Source organism: Schistocerca nitens, chromosome 5, assembly GCF_023898315.1.
Source record: "Schistocerca nitens isolate TAMUIC-IGC-003100 chromosome 5, iqSchNite1.1, whole genome shotgun sequence".
In the NCBI taxonomy this organism is placed as follows: domain Eukaryota; kingdom Metazoa; phylum Arthropoda; class Insecta; order Orthoptera; family Acrididae; genus Schistocerca; species Schistocerca nitens.
In genome coordinates, this window is record NC_064618.1 from 402,685,013 (window position 1) to 402,707,896 (window position 22,884).

Here is a 22,884-nt window from a genome sequence, read left to right on the forward strand (position 1 = left end):
TTACATGCCACACTTCAATTAAGAATCTGTGAGACTGCGCAGAGGCAAACACTGTGACACGACAAGACCAAAGATTGTTTAACAGGAACGTAACTTGCTGTCTCTGTGACGTGCACATCGAAGACATACAAAATCAAAATGGTTTGACCACCTTATATATTGTAGCCTCTTGTATTTGAAAGTCACTTGTCCGGTATAGGCGGATAAATACGAAATTGCAGTGCCTGCGTTATTCTGATTATCATGCAAAGATCCTTTGGACGTGTTCGAGTCTTGGTCCGGCACAAATTTTTACTGTCGTCTTTCCATTCTACAGCTAATGGTTGTCATTATTCCCAACTGCAAATACACTACATGCCATTAAAATTGCTACACCAAGAAGAAATGCAGAAGATAAACGAGTATGCATTGGACAAATATATTATACTAGAACTGACATGTGATTACATTTTCACACCATTTGGGTGCATAGATCCTAAGAAATCAGTACCCACAACAACCACGTCTGGCCGTAATAAAGGCCTTGATAGGCCTGGGCATTGAGTCAAACAGAGCTTGGATGGCGTGTACAAGTACAGCTGCCCATGCAGCTTCAACACGACACCACAGTTCATCAAGAGTAGTGAGTGGGGTATTGTGACGAGCCAGTTGCTCGGCCACCATTTACCAGACGTTTTCAATTGGTGAGAGACCTGGAGAATGTGCTGGCCAGGGCAGCAGTCGAACATTTTCTGTATCCCGAAAGGCCCGTACAGGACCTGCAACATGCGGTCGTGCATTATCATACTGAAATGTAGGGTTTCGCAGGGATCGAATGAAGCGTAGAGCCACGGGTCGTAACACATTTGAAATGTAACGTCCACTGTTCAAAGTGCCGTCAATGAGAACAAGAGGTGACCGAGACGTGTAACCAATGGCACCCCATACCATCACGCCGGGTGATACGCCGGTATGGCGATGACGAATACACGCTTGCAATGTGCGTTCACCGCGATGTCGCCAAACACGGATGCGACCGTCATGATGCTGTAAACAGAACCTGGATTCATCAGAAAAAATCACGTTTTGCCATTCGTGCACCAAGGTTCGTCATTGAGTACACCATCCGAGGCGCTCCTGTCTGTGATGCAGCGTCAATGGGAACCGCAGCCATGCTCTCCGAGCTTATAGTCCATGCTGCTGCAAACGTCGTCGAACTGTTCGTGCAGATGGTTGTTGTCTTGCAGACGTCCCCATCTGTTGACTCAGGGATCGAGACGTGGCTGCACGATCCGTTACAGCTATGCGGATAAGATGCCTGTCATCTCGACTGCTAGTGATACGAGGCCGTTGGGATCCGGCACGGCGTTCCGTATTACCCTCCTGAACCCACAGATTCCATATTCTGCTAACAGTCATTGGATCTCGACCAACGCGAGTAGCAATGTCGCGATACGATAAACCGCAATCGCGATAGGCTACAATCCGACCTTTATCAAAGTCGGAAACGTGATGGTACGCATTTGTCCTCCTTACACGAGGCATCACAACAACGTTTCACCAGGCAACGCCGGTCAACTGCTGTTTGTGTATGAGAAAATAGATTGGAAACTTTCCTCATTTCAGCACGTTGTAGATGTCGCCACCGGCGCCAACTTTGTGTGAATGCTCTGAAAAGCTAATCATTGGCATATCACAGCATCTTATTCCTGTCGGTTAAATGTCGCGTCTGTAGCACGTCATCTTCATGGTGTAGCAATTTTAATGGCCATTAGTGTACTTTAATGTATGGAAGTGTTTAACATTTGATATTTTATGCCACAGAAAATCTGAGTGCAAGCAATGTGATCTTTGTTTGTCAGTAGTATTGCCGTTGTCTGTGTAGCATACGAGAGTTTAAGTGAAAGAGCCTGGTGTTGGTCACACTGCTGAACGGCATGGGCTTAACTAGCAGAACACAAAGATGCAAACTTAGAGGATGATAATTTTTGGAAATACGGTTTTTTAAAGACTAATTTTAAAAATGTGAAAATAATTAAGTGATGCTGTCACTACGTTGTTTACTGGTGTGAAATTTGTGATGTGTCCGAGAAAGTAAATTTTTTGTGTGATTTTTCTGTATTAATGTGGGCCAATTACTTCGATTGTCAATACGAGATTAAAAAAAATTATAACTCGTTAATGAGTTACGTGGCAGAGTATATTTTTTTATAGGAAGTGAATTCTGCAAAGTGTGTTGTAACAAATAAGCCAATTTCATAATGCAGTTTTCAAATGCTTGTCTGTTCGATATCATTAGTAAGTTCAGTTTCTTCCACAGTCCGTGTACTACAGTTTTACTTTGCAATCATGTGTCACTGCATTGCAGTTAGCGGAACACAGTTGCTGAAAGCTTAAAGTATGATATGCTTAAAGTAGTTGTTTTTCCTTGCATTATACTTGCACCAGGTTTTTCTGTAGCTCGTTTGCTGCTGCACTGCGTTTTTAACATTCCCTACTTTCAAGCAGTACTAGTTTCCATCGGCACAACGTGAGTTACGAATGTTTGCTAGGCCTAGTTTAACATCACTGTTCGGAAACAATGATATTATTTACAGTCAAGGGAAGCATTTCAAATTATCGTCAGGGTCATTTCAGTTAAAGTTTCGTTCAGTTCTCACTTCTTTTGTCAGATATCTTAATCTTACACTGCATAGTTACATATTTCAATGTGTCATTTAATGCTCAGAACTGTACTTGGTCATTTCTGGCACGTAAATTTGCAAGGAATTTTAACTGAAGCATTTCGAGCATTTATTTTTTCAAAGCTCAGTTTGAAATTTTATGCAGACTCTTTACCCTGTTAGTTTTGCGTGTTGGTACTGCAAGAAATGTAATGCATCACCATGCGTTGTAGCACTGTTCTTTCCACACTACAACACAGAGTTTCACAGGATAGCTTCTTTAGTATACAGTTCTAGGTTTTCTAATTATTATTAGTGTTATTATTATTAGTAGTAGTAGTAAGATTTAACTGAAACATAGGTACACAATTTCAGGCGGATATGAGGACTCATTTCATTAGACAGCATTTGCATCAGCATACCACTTGCATAAACAAAGATAATGAAATTCAATCGAAATAAATCAAGTGATGCTAAGGGAATTAGATTATGAAAGGAGACACTTAAAGGGGTAGATGAGTTTTGCTCTGTCGCCAGCTAAATAACTGATGATAGTCAAAGAGAGAGGGTATAAAATCTAAACTGGCAATGGCGAGAAAAGTATTTCTGAAGAAGAGAGCTTGAAAGACGGCGATTGCCAATAATGAAGTATTAGAAGGCATCTTTTTTTTTCTTGGGAGTTACGTTTGGCTGGGCTGGAAATTCCACAGGCAGACAGTAGATCAATGAGGATTGAAGGAAACCATTAAGTAACACAGGTTGTAAAAGCTGACACCGATGCCAGGTATGAAAGCGTTCACCGAAGGCTACTGTGTAATGGACAGGATGAAGGGATGCCCAGCGCGAGTCGACGCACTGTGAACAACACGTAATGCGGCGGCCGATCGGACGGCTACGGAAGAGTCATCCTGCACAAGATGACTGCCGCTCCCATGCCCCTAAAGCGTTTATCTGTGGTGAGAGAATTGTAAATTACATAGAGATCCTAAAAGATGGGCAACAACGGGCCTTTGGCGGAGAATGCGAGAAGACGGCGCCAGTCTGCCGATAGGAGAAAAATATTCTGGTGAATACTAGGCAGGCTATGTGAAAGCTACAGGTATTTATATCTCTCTGTTCTCAACAGAACACGGTAGACGAGGTGTGAGAATTCTATAGGTGTGAAACTGCAGCTTTCTCTCCCAAAAATACGCGAGGATCGTAGGGAACAACATGCTAACGCACTCTTTGAGGCGCCAAACGACAGAGCCAAAACACATTCCTTTTCTTAACTGTAGGCTAAATGTGGGAATTTCATGTGACAGCCTGGTCTGGCGTAGTAGTTTGGAAAATTATTTTTAAGTGGGAGGACTCTCCAGGGGAATTGACACATGTCATGGCTGACTAGGATCGGCTCTCGGAGAAAGGGTGAATGTTACAAGGGAAGGGAAGAGGAACTAAGGTGAAAGAATCGCTTAGAATTCTACTTGCAGAATACGGTGCGAGAAGTAATCATTTCACTTTGCAGCTCCAACTGTAGCATTATGTTAAGTTTGTGTTAGATAGCTTTTCGGGACTCATTGGCATTGTCTGACATAGCGGCCGATGACAGCAGAACTGGCAGACAACGCAACGACGCTGTTAAAAAAAAATAAGTTTTGCAACGGCTTTCGCCTGTATAGGTTGCAATGTACTCAGTAAACATTAGAGTGTTAATGTGTATGCGGAAGACGCCCTTCTGGCATGCATAAACTCAAATTTCAGCAATAGCTGTCGTCAGATCACGAAACCAGATCAGTGGGCTAATAATGTAATAATCTACCTATCGGTTCGTCGTCTGAATCTCCACTAACCTTAGTTACTTGTAACTGTTCATGTTCTTGTGATAGTTTGTAAGTGAACAGCATGTTATTAAACATGTTCGTCTTACACTGCAGTTCAACTACTGCACTCGCTTTGTATGAGGATTTGCAATAAATAATAGGACTAAAGGTAACTTTGATTCCCATTACACAAGTATCTCACTTCGTCACAAAATTATATTACAGTGTCGCTATTCCACCATCCTTTTGAAGTCTGTTGGGCCATGATTTAGTCGTAATAAAGAAATCCTTGCAAAACAAATAATAGCTTACCGTCTTCATTGGATACCTACACTACTGGCCATTAAAATTGCTACACCATGAAGATGTCGTGCTACAGACGAGAAATTTAACCGACAGGAAGAAGATGTTGTGATATGCAAGTGATTAGCTTTTCAGAGCATTCACACAAGGTTGGCGGCCGTGGCGACACCTACAACGTGCTGAAATGAGGAAAGTTTTCAACCTATTTTCTCATACACAAACAGCAGTTGATCGGCGTTGCCTGGTGAAACGTTGTTGTGATGCCTCGCGTAAGGAGGAGAAATGCGTACTATCACGTTTCCGACTTTGATAAAGGTCGGATTGTAGCCTATCGCGATTGTGGTTTATCGTATCTCGACATTGCTGCTCGCGTTGGTCGAGATCCAATGACTGTTGGCAGAATATGGAATTGGTGGTTTCAGGAGGGTAAAACGGAACGCCGTGCTGGATCCCAACGGCCTCGTATTACTAGCAGTCGAGATGACAGGCATCTCATCAGCATGGCTGTAACGGATCATGCAGCCACGTCTCGATCCCTGAGTCAACAGATGGGGACGTTTGCAAGACAACAACCATCTACCCGAACAGTTCGACGACGTTTGCAGCAGCATGGACTATCAGCTCGGAGACCTTGACCGCGGTTACACTTGACGCTGCATCACAGACAGGAGCGCCTGTGATGGTGTACTCAACGACGAACCTGGGTGCACGAATGGTAAAACGTCATTTTTTCTGATGAATCCAGGTTCTGTTTACAGCATCATGACGGTCGCATCCGTGTTTGGCTACATCGCGGTGAACGCACATTGGAAGCGTGTAGTCGTCATTGCCATACTGGCGTATCACCCGGCGTGACGGTATGGGGTGCCATTGGTTACACATCTCGGTCACCTCTTGTTCTCATTGACGGCACTTTGAACAGTGGACGTTACATTTCAGATGTGTTACGACCCGTGGCTCTACCCTTCATTCGATCCCTGCGAAACCCTACATTTCAGCAGGATAATGCACGACCGTATGTTGCAGGTCCTGTACGCGCCTTTCTGGATACAGAAAATGTTCGACTGCTGCCCTGGTCGGCACCTTCTCCAGATCTCTCACCAATTAAAAACGTCTGGTCAATAATGGCCGAGCAACTGGCTCGTCACAATGCGCCAGTCACTACTCTTGATGAACTGTGGTATCGTTTTGAAGCTGCAAGGGCAGCTGTACCTGTACACGCCATCCGAGCTCTGTTTGACTAAATGCCCAGGCGTATCAAGTCCGTTATTACGGCCAGAGGTAGTTGTTCTGTGTACTGATTTTTCAGGATCTATGCACACAAATGGCGTGAAAATGTAATCACATGTCAGTTCTCCTATAATATATTTGTCCAATGAATATCCGTTTATCATCTGCATTTCTTCTTGGTGTAGCAATTTTAATGGCCAGTAGTGTACATACTGATACAGGTTAAATTACCTAAATACCTGCGCAATATGGCAATAGAAACTCTGCTAACATCGAATATAGATTTCAGTATTAGGAGGTGTCTTCCGAAAGTAAATGTCTAGAGTGTAGCCGTGATAGAAGTGAAGCATGGACGATTTATAGTTTAGACAAGAAAGGAATAGAAGCTTTCGAAATGTGGTGCTACAGAAGAATGTTGAAGATTACATGGGTAGGTCACATAACTGATGAGGAAGTACTGAACAGAACTGGGGAAACAAAGAATTTGCGGCGCAACTTGACCAAAAGAACGGATCAGTTGATAGGACACATTCTGAGACGTGAAAGAATCACCAATTTGTGGGGTAAAAATCGTAGAGGGAGACCAAGAGATGAATGTTGTAAGCAGATTCAGAAGGATGTAGGTTGCAGTAGGTACTGGGAGATGAAGAAGGTCGCACAAGACAGAACAGCATGACGAGCTGCTCTAAATGAGTCTTTGGACTTGACACATACACACATGAAAATCAAGAATAGGAGGCCAATAATCAAAAGAAACACAAACAAATCAGATAAAACATTACCATTAATTACACGATCGACTACCTTATCTCAGTCGCCTACTCGTGGCGAATGAGCCTAATACAGAGCCCCTGCCGTTCTATTCCTGTACTGAGTCATACCTGTTATGAGTGATCATTTTTCATTTATGCGCCAGCGTCAAAATTGTATGTTTTACATGTCTGCTCCGGAGCGCTGAAAGTAAGACAGTGAAGGACAACCTGTTTTTCGAAAAAAAAAATCTAATGGAGTTTATTGATGACCAAAGACGAATTTCTAGTGGACGATCTTGATAAAAATCGTAAGGTGCATTCTACGGAGTTCTGAAAACTGAAAGGAACAGGAAAATTGTCCGCCAAACCTCGTCTATATTATTTGCTCCAGATAAAATTGACTTATAAATACTTCAACAATATTTAGAAGTGACTAAACAGCGTCTTTTTACTTTATTCTTTGTGTATTATTTTCTTTCTAACTGCAAATAACACCAATTTTTTTTCATTAGTTAGATCTGACTTTTTCACTGTCGAAACAATTTTCATTAAATAGGTTGTCTATTAATTTCTTATCTATGAAGACTGTAGGCTTTTTCCTTGGTCAGATATTGACGTAAATACCTTTTTTGCGTTTGCTTTCAGATTTTCGCCTCTCATACGAGAGGACGCTAGTAGTAATTGGCAGGCTCTCTGTAACCATTGCAATGTATCACGAAAACAAAGAAAAACAAAATAAAGACTAAGAAGAAACAGAAGCACAAAATCCAGTATTGTACCAGGAGTGAGATCGGAGAGAACAGACTAAATACCATTGTTTCAGACGACGCCACAGTGCACCGTTTCTGGGCATGCAGTCTACAGCATAACTCAGCACAGTCAATTGATCACTGATATCACTAATCCGCTCTCGACGTTCCTGGTCTATGATTTTCACGCAAGAATCACAACGAGTAGCCGATTTTAAAAAAAACTGGGTTTTGTGAAATGGGATTTAGATTTTATTTTTCATAGGTTTCGTAAATAACCAATCCAGATTTAAAATTTGTACTTTTAGTGCTATATTATTTCCGGGGCTAGTGGCAGATCAAGAATTCACCTGAGTATAAACGGATAGGTACAGATCTCTAACCAGCTTCTCACGAGGTCTCACTATTGAACCTTGTCTCATGGATCAAAGAGAGTGCTGAAGCTCATTATCAAAAATATCTCACTAGTACAGGCGTGCGAGATGGTTAGTGATGTTCACCGCAATAGGATCACGTGTATAGTGACATTCCTCGGTGTGGTCGGCTGTGATAACTGACTTTTACCCTACTTCGAGCAACGAGAAAGGGGAAGACGTATGTGACACAAGTAAATAAAAAGTGGAGAAGAGGCGAAGTCACACATATGGTGTAAGAGAAGGCGACTGGTTTGCATCGTCTGGGAGGTGCATATGTAGCAGCAATGTCCAGCCCTCCAGAGAGAGGCTTTCTCCAGCCAGCTCCCCGCTCGCCATCTCCACTGCGGCGCTGCGGCATTCTTTTCAAGGGCGTGACAAGATGGGGCTCCCCTCCGACTCCCCTACCATGCCGCAGCCCTCCCTCCCCCCCTCCCCCCCATTCAATTTATGACCCACAGACCAGCAAGCGCTAAGCCGACTGACTTCCGGTCACGAGGCAGCATCACTCAAGCGCCGCGCTCGACGTACGCGATTTCCGCTGCGGAAGTCTTTCACTCACAATGTTCGGTTATACAGACAGAGAAATTTTTTATGCTACGGAAACACATATGGATATAAATGAAAGTCCATTCACAACACGGTACGTTAATGTACCATTAAACTAATACTTCTGACATGCAACTCTAAGAAGGATACATGTTACTAAGATAAACTTAACCACAAATTAGCTACGTGCCAAATCGTCAGCGAATACGATAAGAGCTCTGTACAGAAACATTGCCTTCGAAAATCAGTATTGTGTGCAAGTCGATGTGCCACAATCAAAGCGTCTAAAGGTGACGACAAAAAATTAAATCGGACCTGGATGCGTTTTTTGTTATCTCCTTCTACTCGAATTGTAGGGGAGGCTCTACAAAGCATCATCATTGGGCGCTGGAGGAAAGTGAGAAACAAACTTCCGATAAAAGGGTGTGTTTACATTACTCGAAAATGACACAACAGTGTCATGAAGCAAGTTTCGTTTAATGTAAATATGGTCCACATCTAGAAACGTGTTCGTGGGGCAGTTTAACGACGAGTCAGGGTCCAGCCGGTTTTTGGGCACTCGTCGAAGAGGCTTGCTTGTCTCGTTTGGCACAGTCTAAATAGCGCATCTTGTTACGTAAGAGACAACAAACCAGGAGGAAAATAGCAGCTTCATATGAATACCTCAAAAATATTTGTGGAATGTCAACGAAAGAATCCATCCGGCAATAAGGGATGGTGTGTGGAAGGAAATGACTGTAGCGATTCAGCATCCAGTCCCAATTTTTAAACTGAAAATGAAAATTCTGTAGAGTTCATACAGATGCAAAATATCGAGGAAGGAATAACAGCATGACCAGCAGATTCGGTATAAAGAATTTTTTATCCTATTTGGCTTAAGTAGAACAGAGTTTATGATCAACCACACTGGTTGCGGAACAAGTAGGCTGTGGAGCAAACAACCGATTTCAGTGAAGTGTGAATGATGGCAGTGAAGTTCAGAAATTGAACGGCCAGACAGAAGCTAACTCCAGAGTGCAGCGATGCAAAATCCTGCAGTGTGTGGATGTGAAATCTTACCGGAATGATCGAAGTCCTGAGACTCCGTTATACAAACCTTAAGACCTTATGTTAAATTTTAATTGCCCAACGGAATCGTTGTCTAAATATGACCCTAACATGGAATCCTAAGGTGCGCATTACTACAATGATGCGCAAAATAAATAAATAAATAAATAAATGGTATAGGGGTTCTTATTCAAATGCAGAGATATGTAAAAAGGCACAATAAGGCGCTGCAGTCAGAAATGCCTATATAGAACAAGTGTCTGGCGCAGTTGTTAGATCGGTTACTGCTGCTACAATGGCGGGTTATCAAGATTTAAGTGAGTTTGAACGAAGGGTTATTGTTAACACACGAGCGATGGGACACAGCGTCTCCGATGTAGCGATGAAATGGGTATTTTCCCGTACTATCATTTCACGAGTGTGAAATGGTAAAACATCAAACGTCCGACATCGCTGCGGTCGGAAAAAGATCCAGCAAGAACAGGACCAACGACCACTGAAGAGAATAATCTAAAGTGACAGAAGTGCAACTCTTCCGAAAATTGCTGCAGATTTCAATTCTGGGCCATCAAGAAGTGTCAGCGTGCGAACCATTCAACGAAACATCATCGATATGGGCTTTCGAAGCCGAAGGCTAACTCGTGTACCCTTGATGACTGCACGAGAAAAGCTTTACGCCTCGCCTGGGCCCGTCAACACCGACATTGGACTGTTGATGACTGGAAACATGTTGCCTGGTCGAACGAATCTCGTTTCAAATTGTATTGAACGGATGGAAGTGTAAGGGCCTGGAGACAACGTCATGAATCCATGGACCCTGCGTCTCAGCAGTGGACTGTTCAAGTTGTTGGAGGTCTGTAATGTTGTGTGGTGTGTGCAGTTGGAATGATACGGGAAACCTGATACATCTAGATACGACGCTGCCAAGCGACACGTACGAAAGCATCCTGTCCGATCACCTGCTTCCATTCATGTCCATTGTGCATTCCGACGGACTTGGGCAATTCCAGCAGGACAATTCGACACTCCACACGTCCAGAATTGCTACAGAGTGGCTCCGTGAACACTGTTCTGAGTTTAAACACTTCCGCTGTTCACCAAACGTCCCAGACATGAACACTATTGAGCATATCTGCGACGCCTTGCAACGTGCTGATCAGAAGACATTTCCACCCCACCGTACTCCTACGGATTTATGTACAGCCTTGCAGGATTCAGAGTGACAATTCACTCCAATATTACGTCAGACATTAGTCGAGTCCATACCACGTCGTGTTGCGGAACTTCTGCGTCTCTAGAGGGGGGGGGGGGGGGTTCACGATATTAGGCAGGTGCACCACTTTCTTTGTCTCATCAGCGTATAAAGTCCTACTGAATGATTATTTTTACTCAGTCGACAAATGATAACAATAATAATGATAGCGAATTGAAGGAAGCTACAAGTTACTTCAAATGAAATACAAATAAAATTAGATTGATATTTTATTTTATTGAAAGAATGACATAGCGTAAGACTCACCGACATGACTAATAGAAAAAGTGCTTGCAATAAAGGCGTGAAGCAGTTGGGGGAGCACTACCGTATTCTAGCTGCACATTCAGTCACTAATACAAATACAATTCACCAAACGTTCTAGCTACTCTAGTGTTTGACTGGTTATAAATGAAAAAGATACTATCACTGGAACGAGGATTAACGGTGCTGTGGCAAAGATACGACCCTTTTGCAAACATCAACGCCCACATACCGTTGGTGCTGATGGACATTCTCACCAGTCAGCTGTGGCGGTAAGTCGGCCGTGAGTGGTCGCATATGACGAACCAAAACCTCGCTCGTCAGGACTCGGGCAACGTGAAGTCCAGTCCATAGTCGAACTCAGAGCCTCGATGCATAAAACCAGCTACCTTTCACCTTCCACATCCAAACCAAGAGTGTCCTTCTTCACGTGTTCCTGCTCCATACTCTACTGTTCTCGCCGTTGCTGTCACAGCCGCCAATTAGGTAAAATGTTACTGTTTTTCGCCAAAAACGTGAAAACTGCCACATTTAATAAATTCTCAACACAGAATGTCTCCAGACGCGTGCCAGTCGGAGCACATCTTCCTCGCCAGTTTGTTCTAGAGACGTCAGTACACGCTGGACGAATCAGATCATTGTTCACTCACCCCTGAATTTTCAGAAGGCTGAGCATCGTGAAGGGAACTCCGCGAGGCTTCTCCTCTCTCTGTGTAGGCCTAGACACCCAAAGACTTGTAGTTTCTCTTTATAAACTGTTAGGTGACAGACAGCACTTGGGACTACCACCATCACCCCTCCATCACCCCTTTACAGAGCCGAACCAAGCCGAATTTCGCGAACCCCGTCTTAGCTTCATTGATATGGGAGTTCGGGGAGCCCTCTCAGGTGGCTGCTTGATATGTGTAATCTGGAACAAAGCTCCTGAATGCCGTGTAGTCTCCCCAGTCACTTTGAGAGTTCTGTACGAACTGAGCTGTTCTCGCGCATTCCCAGAATAGAACTACAAGCCTGACCAACAACCACGGCACTTTTATAAAACATATTCCCCTGCATTAAATAATATCACGAGACTTTTAACACGATGAAACTAAAGTGTCCTGCATATCACCCGTCGTGGTTAGGGGCAGATGAATTTACCGTATAAACGGAAGGAGGCAAGCCTGACGCCTTGTAAGCATGCACTAACATTTCAGGGAACGTCGTGCTGCCCAGGCGGCTGCTATGTTTGCTGGTCCTACCCTCCCGTGAGTTTGTCTGACGTGGGTGTGACCCCCATGACTGACTGCCCTGCCTACTACACATTTAAATTGGCTCAAATGGTTCAAATGGCTCTGAGCACTATGCGACTTAACTTCTGAGATCATCAGTCGCCTAGAACTTAGAACTAATTAAACCTAACTAACCTAAGGACATCACACACATCCATGCCCGAGGCAGGATTCGAACCTGCGACCGTAGCGGCCGCTCCGCTCCAGACTGTACCGCCTAGAACCGCACGGCCACTCCGGCCGGCACATTTAAATTCCCATAATTGTTTTGTAGCACCTGAAGATGAAGCTTTATGCTTTGAAATGGGTCGTGGAATAAATTAAGGAACTACTGGCAACTGAAGTGGATTTTTATGCTATAAAGTTGTTATGCTTCACAGAATACTTCTTTAGTAGTTTTTATTGCAATTGTATTTATAAAAGAAGACTTTGTTTTTAGTGAAAATACGTATGTACCGAAATTCTTCGCATACAAACATTTAACTACTTACAGGTCTAAAACTTACCCGCTTTATAAAGCAGGACAGGCGGCTATCTGTGGCAAAAGTAACGACAAAGTACTGTGATGGAGTAGGTACAAGTATTTTGGAGCACGCCATTCAGTGCACATTATTGAACATGGGGTTTTACTGCAGACGACCCTTAGTTGTTCTCGTGTTCTCATGCACCACATTTTGTCAACATCGCTTATGTCAGCGAATTTCTCCATTTGCAGCTCGTATAGTCGCTTGAATGATTCCCAGCTGGCCTCCGCTCCGCTTGTATACTTCCCTCACCACCTGAACTTCCCAAAACGCCGCCAGGTGGCGTCCAGTTTCGCAGTGGGCAGTGGTTATGTTTTGGCATTTCAGTGTTTGTGGAAGCAAAGTAACTGCTTTATTTGTTTCTGTCACGTCGATAAAGTCCCTGATGATATCTCCAAGTAGTTCCACTGCCATTTCCTCCTTAAACTGTTTCCCACCATGAATTCAGCAAGGAAACAATTCATATCCAAGCCAGCAGTCAAATTGCCCGTTATTTTTTAATTTCCTCCATTTCTGTCATTGTCGTTTCTGTGAAATTATTACTTTAGAAAAATGAAATAGAAACCGTCTTCTGTCACGAATCGTGATTTATTTCAGTGCACGTTGCATTTCGATGCTTTTAGGGCATCTTATCTTCAGGAGCTTCATCAATCTACATCACTTTTTAAATTCAGGTTAATACTCGTCCTGTTAAAGTTTACAGAAGGATAGTTACAAAGTGGCATCTTGTGAATACAAATTTTTACTACATTACCACATCGGAAAATTACTGACTGTTTCCAGTAGAGATTACAGTAAATAATTTTTCGATATCTTACTTTTTAAATAAAAATTGTTTTCACAAGTAACAGAGCTGTGGAGGAGCAGACAGAGCTTAGTTTCGCAAGATCTCTGTTTGCAAAATCCATATTCATTTGTATAAAGGAGAGTTTCGTTGTGCAAAATCGTCGCAGTTCTTGAGAATAAAACATGTCCCATAATTCTACAATAGATTGATATAATTGGTATAGGTACGTAGTTGTGTGCATCTGTTCTACGGCTCTCCTTGAAAACGGGAATTATCTGAACTTTTCTCTAGTCACTAGGTGCTCTTCGTTGCTTCGGCGATCTACGATAAACTGCTGCTAGAATGGGCGCAAGTTCTTTCCCATAATCTTTGTAGAATTTTTTAGGTATCTAATCTGCTCCTGATGCCTTTCCACTATTAAGCGATTGCAGTTATTTTTCTATTACATGTCGGCTATCTCAATATCTACCATTCTCACATTCGTACGATGGCTGTTGAGGGACTGTGCTGCGATCTTCCGCGATTAAACAATTTTGGAAGACCGAATTCAGTATTTCGGCCTTCCCTCTGTTAGCTACCGTTTCCGTGGCACTGTAATCTCTGAGTGAATGAGTAAATGAATCGATGGTTTCGAATTCGTTACTGATTTTACATAATATCTAAACCTCTAAGGTTATTTACTCGTATCAGTTGACAAAATTTTACTTTCAAAATCACTGAACGCTTCTCTTCTTGCTTTCATTACGCACATTTCCGTGTCGGTCGTGTTTAGTTTGTGAGCTAGATTTTACTTCTCTTGAATCTGAGGTGAAGCTCACTTTGTTCACGAAGTACGGCTATTAAACGCTATTAAACAATGCTGGGTTTTTCCTATCCCTTAAAAACCTTGCTCGGAACATACACTACTGGCTATTAAAATTGCTACACCAAGAACAAATGCAGATGAGAAACGGGTATTCATTGGACAAATATATTATACTAGAACTGACATCTCATTACATTTTCACGCAATTTGGGTGCATAAGATCCTGAGAAATCAGTACCCAGAACCACTTCTGGCCCTAATAACGGCCTTGATACGCCTGGGCATTGAGTCAAACAGAGCTTGGATGGCGTGTACAGGTACAGCTGCCCATGCAACTTCAACATGATACCACAGTTCATCAAGAGTAGTGACTGGCGTATGTGACGAGCCAGTTGCTCGGCCACCATTGACCAGACGTTTTCAATTGGTGAGAGATCTGGAGAATGTGCTGGCCAGGGCAGAAGTCGAACATTTTCTTTATCCAGAAAGGCCCGTACAGGACCTGCAACATGCGGTCGTGCATTATCCTGCTGAAATGTAGGGTTTCTCAGGGATCGAATGAAGAGTAGAGTCGCGGGTCGTAACACATTTGAAATGTAACGTCCACTGTTCAAAGTGCCGTCAATGCGAACAAGAGGTGGCCGAGACATATAACCAATGGCACCCCATACTATCACCCTGGGTGATACGCCAGTATGACGATGACGAATACACGCTTCCAATGTGCGTTCACCGCGATGTCGCCAAACACAGATGCGACCATCATGATGCTGTAAACAGAACCTGGATTCATCAGAAAAAAGACATTTTACCATTCGTCGTTGAGTACACAATCACAGGCGCTCCTGTCTCTGATGAAGCGTCAAGGGTAACCGCAGCCATTGTCTCGAGCTGATAGTCCTTGCTGCTGCAAACGTCGTCGAACTGTTCGTGAAGGTGGTTGTTGTCTTACAAACGTCCCCATCTGTTGACTCAGGGATCGAGACGTGGCTGCACGATCCGTTACCGCCATGAGGATAAGATGCCTGTCATCTCGACTGATAGTGATACGAGGCCGTTGGGATCCAGCACGGCGTTCCGTATTTCCATACTGAACCCATCGATTCCGTATTCTGCTAACAGTCATTGGATCTCTACCAACGCGAGCAGCAACGTCGCGATACGATAAACCGTGATTGCGATAGGCTACAATCCGACCTTTATCAAAGTCGCAAACGTGATGGTACGCACTCCTCCTCCTTACGCGATGCATCACAACAACGTTTCACCAGGCAACACCGGTCAACTGCTGTTCGTGTATGAGAAATCGGTTGGAAACTTTCCTCATGTCAGGACGTTGTAGGTGTTGCCACCGGCGCCAACCTTGTGTGAATGGTCTGAAAAGCTAATCATTTGCATATCAGAGCACCTTCTTCCGGTCGGTTAAATTTCGCGTCTGTAGCACGTCATCTTCGTGGTGTAACAATGTTAATGGCCAGTAGTGTACTTATTTAAGGCATACTGAACGACGATTTTGAATTTTTTCCATTTCTGTTCCACGTCTTCGTTCTCATCACTGAGTATTTGATGCTGACTACTCAGATATTCTGCAGTTTATATCGTGTCATTCCTTTTAAGCAAAAATATTTTCTTAACTTTCATAACATTCTTTGTAATATCCGTACTTTTGGTTGCTAACTCAGCCTCATGATCACTGATACCTTCCTCTATGTTAATTGATTCAATAAACTTTGTTCTGCTTGTCTCTAGGATGTCTAAGACATTACCTTCATGAGATGGTTCTCTAACTGTCTGTTCAAAGTAATTTTCGGATAAGACAGCCAAAACTATGTCACATAAAACCCTGTCTCTGGGAGCAGCTTTGATAGCATGACTCTCTTAATATATACGTGACAAGTCGAAGTTACCCCCCCTCCCCCTCCCCATTTCAACAACAAGATCAGGAAAATTACTAAGGCTATTCTACGAGTTCTCTCTTTTCTAACGGTGTACCAATTTTCCTAGTCCCTTTGCAATGAAATGCACCACCCGTGTGTCGAACCATGTCGCCATAGTGTCCTGTGTTCTTTAGCCTCAGTCGAGGAAGTCACACGATTCCAGGTTGCCAGTGCTATCAACAAATAAAGATTGGTAGTTTGAAATATCATGAAGGCTACGCATATCCATTCAAAAGTTAAGAACCATCGCCTAGTTTCGTTCTTCTGAGCGCGACAAAACCAAGCAGCATGTTCCACAAGTCATTCAGCGTCTCAGATAGGAGATGATGGACACCAAGCACCTTCAACATTTTCCGGTGACGAAGGGATGTTCCGGCAGGAGATGTGTCATCCCTGCTGGAAATAATTCGTGTCTTAGCAACATGGAGTAATAAAAGCGTGATACATTCTATCGCGTAGGGAACTGACAATATGTCACAAAACTGTCAAAATATTAATCTAGTAATCACTGCAAAATCCCTACATTGACACTACTGTTAGTCCCTGCTCCAGTATGACCTTGAGAAAAAAGCCTTCATATGTTCAAACTTGATATTTCGTAACAGTTTGGAGACAGTCGAAAGGAAATTAACGCTATTAGGACATCGCAACAGACCTCTAAGTGGAATTCCCAGATCGAATAGCGGGGTCGATTAGTCGATGATGGCGGCTTTCGGCGGTAGCTTTGGCAGGCCAACAATACGCGTCGAAGATGGAGTGATAAGGCAGGGACGAAGAGGGCAGACGAACTGGTTGAAACACGCTACGACGTCGTCTAAACCCTGTTGAGACCGTACAGACGCCGGAAGGAAGGAGAAGTTGTGTCTTTGCAGGGAGTGTGTGTGTGTGGGGGGGGGGGGGGGGGGGAATGAATAGCGACCTCTCCACCTGTGTTTACTGACGAGAGGCAGAGTGTGAAAGTCGTTGAAAGATTTCCTCGGTCTCATGCTCCATATAGACGTCTTAAGAAGGAGACAGACGTATGTAGGCTGCCGCTCACTCCCAATGCAGAATGGAGAAAGGTCACCTTATCAAAGTACAGTGTCCAGTCATACGGTGCACCGAGCGTGCCGCGTACACATGTTTGCCAGAGCGCATTGCTTCTCTTTCACTCGTTACCGGCGGACCAACACGAGGAAGATAAGCTGAGAAGTCTGGATGATATGGCAATTTAAATTGCACCTGCTAGTGTACGGTACAGTATGATCGATTCGTATCGAACGACTTTCACTGGCAGACAACAAAGATCTGCGTATCTACCACTGGCGTTTTCCCCCGCAGATTTCGTACGGGCTGCTCCTACCAATTAACAATCTCCAGTTATACCGTCTAACAGCCCGGGGTCCCGATAAGACGGTTGCCGCTGCTGGAGAAAGCTCTGGAGCCGCTTGGCTTCCGCTTGCAGCCGAGCCGGGGCCAGCAGCGGAGGCAGAGGCAGGGGCGGGCGGACGTCCGACGTTTTCTCTCCAGGGTGCTTCGCAGCGGCCCGGCGGCTGGAGGCTCGGCGCTTTTGGGCAGTGCCGGCCAGACCGGTTCCAGGCGCGTGGCGGCCAGCGAAAGTGACCCCGGCGACGCTGGACAGCGGCGCGCCCGTGCTGCTCCTGTTGCGGACCCGATTCCCCGCCACTTTTGTTTTGTTTCGGTGGTCGAAATGCGTGGTCCAGTTCGCCAAACAACCCACAGCGATACTTGTCATTCCGGTTACGAATGCGAAAATTTTTTTCATTTCTACACTGAAGCGCCAAAGAAACTGGTATAGGCAAACGTATTCAAATACAGAGATATGTAAACAGGCAGAGTTCGGCGCTGCGGTCGGCAACGCCTATATAAGACAACAAGTGTCTGGCGCAGTTATTAGATCGGTCACTACTGCTACAATAGCGAGTTATCAAGATTTAAGTGAGTTTGAACGAAATGTTATAGTCGGCGCACAGCATCTCCGAGGCAGCGATGAAATGACGAATTTCCCGTACGACCATTTCACGAGTGTACCGTGGTATCAGCAATCGAGTGAAACATCAAATCTCCGACATCGCTAAGGCCGGAAAAAGATCCTGCAAGAACGGGTTGAATGACGACTGAAGGGAACCGTTCAGCGAGACACAAATGGAATCCTTCCGCAAACTGTTGCAGATTTCAATACTGGGCAATCAACAAGTGTAAGCATGTGAACCATTCAACGAAACATCATCGATCTGGGCTTTAGGAGCCGAAGGCCCACCCGTGTACCCCTGATGACTGCACGACACAAAGCTTTACGCCTCGCCTGGGCCCGTCAAAACTGACATTGGACTGCTGATGACTGGAAACATGTTGCCTGGTCCGACGAGTCTCGTTTTAGATTGTATCAAGGGGATGGGCATATATGGGTACGGAGACAGCCTTATGAATCCATGACCCTGCATGTCCGCAGGGGACTGTTCAAGCTGGTGGAAGCTCTGTAATGGTGTGGGGCGTGTGCAGCTGGTATTTTTCGCGAAGTTTGCGTCTCAACAGTGAAACATGGTCGGGGTCGGGTGATGATTTGGGGGGCCGTATCATGGTATTCCATAGACTTCATGGCTACTCTGCAAGGTCACATTACTGCCAAGGATTTTGTGACCAGTTTGGCTAATCAGGCCCATCCCATGGTACAATGTTTTGTCCCAAAAGGCGACGCTGTGTTTCAAGGCGTCAGGCCCGCTGTTCACACTATGAACGCGAGGGCGAATCGTAGCTTCTCCGATGGCCATCACAGTCTGCAGATCTTAATTCTATTGAGTTTCTGTCGTTTACTCAGGAGAGAAGAGTGCGGGACGACTAGTTACCTACATTATCGTTACCCGAAATTGACACTGTTATGTAGTAACAATGGTACTTGATTTCCTAGAAAACCATACAGGACCAGTATTTATGCCTTAGAGACGATTGGAAGCAGTTTTAGACGCCATCGGTTTTCCTACGTCGTATCAGACATGGTAATCTGTTGTTTTTGTTGTGTTTAACGTAATTTTCCACTCTCTGTAGACGTCTTTCATTTCTCTAGCCACTGCAAAGATACACTGAAGAGCCAAAGAAACAGGTGCATCTGCCTAATATCGTGCATGACCCCCGCGAGAACGCAGAAGTGGCGCAACACGACGTGGCATGGACTCGACTAATGTCTGAAGTAGTGCTGAAGGGAATTGACACCATGAATCTTGCAGGGCTGTCCATAAAACCGTAAGAATACGAGGGGGGGGGGGGGGGGGGAAAGCTCTTACGTTGCAAGACATCCCAGATATCCTCAATAATGTTCGTGTCTGAGGATTTTGGTGGCTTCAGAAAGTGTGTAAACTCAGAAGAGTAATCCTGGAGCCACTTTGTAGCTATTCTGGACGTTTCGGGTGTCGCATTGTCCTGCTGGAATTGCCCAAGTCCGTCGGAATGCACAATGGACACGAATGGATGCAGGTGATCAGACGGGATCCTTACGTACGTGTCATCTGTCAGAGTAGTATCTAGACGCACCAGGGGTCCCATATCACTCCAACTGCGCAGAGCCAGCTTCAACAGTCCCCTGCTGACAGGCAGCGCTCGATGCACTATCTAACGAGATTCGTCTGACCAGGCAACATGTTTCCAATTATCAATAGTCCAATGTCGATGTTTTCGGGCCCAGGCGAGGTGTAAAGCTTTGTATCGCGCAGTCATCAAGGGTGCACTAGTAAGCTCTGAAAGCCCATATCGATGACGTTTATTTGAATGGTTCGCACGCTGACATTTGTTGATGGCTCAGCACTGAAATCAGCAGCAATGTGCGGGAGCGTTGCACTTTTGTCACACTGAACGAAACTCTTCAGTCGGCGTTGGTTCCGTTCTTGCAGGATCCTTTTTCGACCGCTGCGATGTCATAGATTTGATGTTTTACAGGATTCCTGATATACACGGTACACTCGCCAAATGGTCGTACAGGAAAATCCCCAGCTTCATCGCTACCTCGGAGATGCTGTGTCCCATCACACCTGCGCCAACGATAACATTAATTGTCTTTACTCTGATAATTTATAATTGTTTCTTAATGATTAAACTGTCATGACTCAAAATTTTACTACGTGCATATGATAACTACTGTTATTTGACTGTTGTGAAGCAGAAGTTTCAAAACCACTGTTCTCCACTGCCCAAACCAGGGCCACCTATCATTTCACTAGCAGTACTCTGGTTTCATTTGGGCGCTGAACAGTAATGGTATTGCTTTTCTCTTTGAGGAAATTGTTATTGCTAGATATGGAACCCCGGGGGGTACTGGGAGTATGCTATCCCAAGAAAAAACATGTCCAATACGAACTGGAACTGACCAGCTGGTGACATTTCTCCGTAACAAGTTGGTAATGTGAGCGCGGCTGTTACTGTTATTGCGGTAGCCCTCTCCGGTTTGAACTGTTTTTATCCTTTCCAGAATCGGCTGAACAATCAAATAACCAAGTTCAAGGGTAGGTCATCCATTAACACAACAGAACTGGAAATCTTAAGACTCTGAAATTAGAATCGGAAGGGTCAGTACAGATTAACGAACTAAAAGATCGGGTGGTTGGTTATTGTGATGGAGTTTGGGACTTTTTAGATAGTATTCGCTTCGGGATCGACCACATACTGACATTCATTAAGTGGCTCAAATGAACCGTTGCAATCGGCAATGGTTCAGTGGCTTTTGTATGGTAGTCTTGTATGACTACCTAACTCATAATTGCGTCTTCTTCAGCGGGTGGGATATTTTTCAGTAGATTCAGTTCAACAAATACAAAATCTCTTCAAGAACAAATTAAGACATTTTAAATTTATGATAAATAATTATTTAGCCTGCTAATTTATCTGGCAAACGACGTGCTGGCTCGCGTTACTGGTGAGGCTCTTGCGGGAGGCAGTTGCGTGGATCAATCCCACAACAAGGTATCAGATCATTATGAGCCGGGTAGGACTATGAGTGAATTGATAGATAAATACTGTTCATGCATGCAGGGTGAAAACGAAACATTTTCTCATTACATAACAGAAATTTTGATTAGTGTAAAGGCACCTGGAATTAACGTTAGGGAGGACGAGGTTATCCAGAACATTTTAGAAAGGACGGACCTGCAGATCTTTCCATGGTTTGACTGATGTTTGTACATACCACTTTCATATTGTAACATATATGTCGTAATAACTATGCTGAGTCTACATGACTACCTATAACGCACTGGCAATAGCTGAGCCTTTAGCTGAAATCTGGATCTCCAATAAAAAAAACCGATGATATTACGACCAGTACTACCCTTGTTTCTGTCTTGTTTTTATGAAGTTCTTGGTGGGTTTCGCGATGTTTTAAGAAACAAGATGGGCATAACTAACAGTGTGAAGTACCGAACTCATATGACTGATAAGCAGCCGATTAGACAGGCACCTTACTGACTTCTCCTCCTAATATGAAGGAATTACGAGCAGATTATAGATACGCCGATACAATAGGCTGTAATTAGATCATCAATTTCGCCAATATTTTTCGTACCTAGGGCTGAAGGTGGTGCGTTCCGTCATGTAGCTGACTACCGCGCCTAAAATGAGAAGGTTTCGTGGTTCGCTGAGGCACAGTATTTCAACGTTTTCGACGTTAATCAGGCGTATCTCCAAATTCCTATGGCCGATGAACCGAGGGAAGCAGCAAATTTCTCTACTGACTGTAGGTAATCTTAAGACACGTAATACTTATGGTGGCATTCATAACTCACGTAGTAACTAGCCAAATGAAAAGAGGAAAAGTACCAGCGCTACAAATATGCATCTGTTGTCTTATCTTCACCCAGGAAAGGGACCTAAACGGCCAATAAAAATACACTCTCTGGGCCTTGTCTCTCTGGTCGACGAGAGCTATCCTTGTCACGTGTTAGCGTCACATTTACTGATTTTACAAATATTGCAGTCACATATCATAGGTTTAATATCATTATCCGTTCCCTTCCACGTTTCCCGTTGTTTTAATTTCGTGACGTGGGAGTTTCAAAACCAACATACTTCAATCCGCAAACCAACACTCTCTGCCGTTCCAGTATTACACTACTGGGCCTTAAAATTGCTACACCACGAAGATACGTGCTACAGACACGAAATATAACCGACAGGAAGAAGATGCTGTGATATGCAAATGATTAGCTTTTCAGAGCATTCACACAAGGTTGGCGCCGGTGGCGACACCTACAACGTGCTGACATGGGGAAAGTTTCCAACCGATTTCTCATACACAAACAGCAGTTGACCGCCGTTGCCCGGTGAAACGTTGTTGTGATGCCACGTGTAAGGAGGAGAAATGCATACCATCACGTTTGCGACTTTGATAAAGGTCGGATTGTAGCCTATCGCGATTGCGGTTTTTCGTATCGCGACATTGCTGCTCACATTGGTTGAGATCCAATGACTGTTAGCAGAATATGGAATCGGTGGGTTCAGGAGGGTAATACGGAACGCCGTGCTGGATTCCAACGGCCTCGTATCACTAGCAGTCGAAATGACAGGCATCTTGT